General features: G+C 33.3%; 1 long non-coding RNA gene across 2 annotated transcripts; it reads right to left on the reverse strand.

The window, feature by feature from the left end:
- Window positions 1–725: 725 nt before the first annotated feature.
- LOC109093571 lies at window positions 726–2,917 on the reverse strand. 2 transcript variants are annotated; one of them, XR_006161701.1, is made up of 3 exons: window positions 2,681–2,695; window positions 2,378–2,476; window positions 726–1,163 (listed from the first exon to the last, which is right to left on the reverse strand). It is a non-coding gene; the product is annotated as an uncharacterized LOC109093571 (long non-coding RNA). The 2 variants fall into 2 exon arrangements; XR_006161700.1 differs by having other exon boundaries at window positions 2,378–2,917.
- Between the last annotated feature and the right edge of the window lie 546 nt (window positions 2,918–3,463).

Here is a 3,463-nt window from a genome sequence, read left to right on the forward strand (position 1 = left end):
CTAGATTCAGTGGCAGTGGATCTGGGACTGATTTCACTCTGACCATCAGTGGAGTCCAGACTGAAGATGCTGGACATTATTACTGTCAGAGTGTACACAGTGGTGGTGTGTTCACACAGTGATAAAGAGTGGTACAAAAACCTCGGTCAGTCAGAGTCACAGTGACTGAACTGATGCTGCAGCTGATCAAACACTATCACTCACTACTGACACACAGAGACCAAACACAGAACTACACATGAGCTCAGAACTGAGTTAGGAGTCAAATCAGCTCTATTAGACTTGTGAATTGATATCAAATCAAACAGTTCAGTTCTTAGTTCCAGTGTTGCAGTTTTTGTTTTGTTTTTGTTGATTTTACTACAATCATAAATGTATCCCATTTGTTGTTAAACTTGTATATTAAAACTGATAATCTGACTTATTAAATTTCTTATCAAACTTCATAACTGTCTCATCACTTCTTCAGTTCAGAGCGTTGAACCAATCAAACAGTGAAACTGTGAGTTTGAGCTGAAAATCAGATTTGCATTGACAGCTTTAGTGATTCTGATCGTCTCAGAATAGAGCAGCTCCGTCTCCAGAGACCATGTTCAAACCCCAAGAGCTTCAGTTCACATTTACTGCTAAACACAGCTGTTCTCAACTATTACAATCCATCAACAGCAGCTGAAACTTTAGTGAAGGAAGGACACACTGATCAATGATGCAGTCGAACACAAATGTAAGGCGTTCAGAAGCTTTATTGAATGAACAGCAATGGCAGCACATTGAAAGACTGCTTGAGTATTGAGCTGTAAATCAGGAGACTGCTGTGAATCCTGCTGCTCTTCACTGGAGAAACATCAGCACTCGGAGCTCTTGAGGAACGAGGTCTCGTGATCAGCTCCGTCATGTGTTACTCTGCAGACGAAGCGCTTTGTGTCTTCCCAGCGTGCTTTGCTGAGGCTCAGGACGCTGCTGCGGCTGTAGCGTCCGTCCCGCTCGCTCTCTGCGCTGGTCTGAACCCCCTCGGTGAACCTCTGACCCGTCCAGCGTCCAGCTCACCTGCGCCCCCTGTGGAGAGTAAGAGCTGAGCAGGCAGAGCAGTGCGGCTGAGTCTCCAGAGATCTGCAGAGAAGAGGGAGGCAGCAGAGACACGGAGGGCTTCACTGCGGGACCAGCTGAAACACACACACACACACAACAGAAGCAGAAATTAAAAACTGATAATTGGACTTTCATTTTATAAGATACATTTAAAATAATCCTCAGAATTTTGAAAAAAAAAAAAAATCAAGAAAACATGTTTATATTATGATGTCGCTATATGACTTAGAAAAGAAATGAATGATCATTTCAATATTAATTGTATTTTTGAAATATTCATGCTATTCAGACTCACAATCATAAATATCAGCAAACTTGATAGTTTAAATAGTTTAAATGATTAATTTTCAAAATGCTCTTCAGGTTCCTTGTTGTCTGATGACAAACCCTTTATTGTTAAATTTGCCAAGAATTACAGACAAAATCATATCAAGAAATAATTAAATAGATTAAGGTACTGCTATCAAAACATGTAATTGCATGTAATTATTCATAAAAAAATAAAAATAAAAAACATTTATAAAGAATATAAATTATAAAATGTAAATAAGGGATGAAATAAGGGAAAAAATATACTGATTAGATTCATTTCAGAAATAGTAAGTTACAGAACATGTAAACTTTTAATCTCAATCTTATAAAAGACATTGTCCACATAAAAATGATTAGTATATTGTGATTTTGTCATAAGATATAGAAAACAAATTTAAAAATTGCAATATTATTTGTATTTTTTAAAAAAAATATTCCATTTTGAAATTAACAATTAATTTTAATTTTCAGTACAATTTAAAATTTCTGTTATGATGTTGTTGTTTTTTTTTAATGATCATCATCAGCAGCAGCAAATTTAATAATTTTTATGATTGTCATTTTTTTACATTTTTATTTGTTTGGTTTTATTTTTTTCTGGTGTTGAATTATTGTTATCATTTTTTTTTATTGGATTTTTTAACCTTAATTGTTAAATCTACTATTAATTATAGTCAATTATAGTCAAGAAATAATTGACTATATATCATGTCATCTAAAGATAAAAAAAAAATTCTGATAATGAGTTAAATTACTCATGTATAATTATAAATGAGATTTAAAAACAATATGAAATATACAACTTAAGTAAATGATGAAATAAATGAAATATTGCAATTATTAAAGAAACTTTACAAAAACATTATTTTTTATAAAGGAATAATTTTAAAAAGTTTTTTCTGAAATAATCTAAAAATGAATTAAAGTGAATGAATCAAATATCATACATTTTTATGACAGAATTGAAGAGACTTACCGATCGTCAGTTTAGTTCCTCCACCAAAAGTGTACCACAGTAGTTCATTCTAGTGAAAGCGTCGTACAAAAACCTCCGTCACACTCAAATAAACACAAACTCCAGCAGAGAAAGAGAGAAGAGACTCACACACTGATATCAGACTCAGCAGCAGCTCTTCTCAACATCACTCATGGATTATTATAAAAAAAAGCACAAAATATTCTTCAATACTTAATACTTGTTATTGCATGAAGATTAAAATAATTTGTTTCATAATCAGTCTCAAAATACGTTCCTCGAATTTACATTAATTCTATTTACCTGCTGCTTTATAATGAATCTTTAGCAAGATTTAGATTCATTCCCTATTGAATGACCTTTGACCTGTTATACAGTATCATGGATGACATCAAATCTGTAACACAGATATTAAATGCTCTCAGTATCCAAGCCTCAATGAAACCCATCATTAAAACATTGTTTGGAGGGAGAAGCTCAACCTAGAATAAATAATTAAATAACATGCAGTAAAACATGCTTGTTGTTTCTGAAAATGAAAAAAAAATTTTTGTGTGTGTATATAAATATATATTATATATATATATATATATATATATATATATATATATAAATATATATATATATATATATTAGCAAAGATACTGAACAATTAAACTGTTTCTGCTGTCTCCAGGTAAATGATGAGGAGTGTGTTTGCATATTGATCAGATGCTTCAGTGCTCTGAGAGTGTTTATAGTGCTGTGAGTTTAACACTTCATCACTGACCCACACAACAATCTTCATCAACATGACCTTCATCATCTTCATCATCTGGACTCTGACAGCGTTTGCTCAAGGTTTGTGGAGCACAAGTTTGATATGAATTCATTTCTTCAAGTACATTGTCAAAGTTTTGAGTTGATTTTCTTCTTGTTGTGTGTTTCAGAGTGTAGAGGACAGATCTGCGTCACTCAGAGTCCCTCAACGACAGCAGCTCAACCAGGAGAAACAGTGAAGATCAGCTGTAAAACCAGCACAGATGTTCACACTGTTGCAGAAGGGTTTGCATTTATAACTACTTCAGTTACATACTTTTTAAGCTG

This window comes from Cyprinus carpio, chromosome A15 (assembly GCF_018340385.1).
Source record: "Cyprinus carpio isolate SPL01 chromosome A15, ASM1834038v1, whole genome shotgun sequence".
Taxonomy (NCBI): domain Eukaryota; kingdom Metazoa; phylum Chordata; class Actinopteri; order Cypriniformes; family Cyprinidae; genus Cyprinus; species Cyprinus carpio.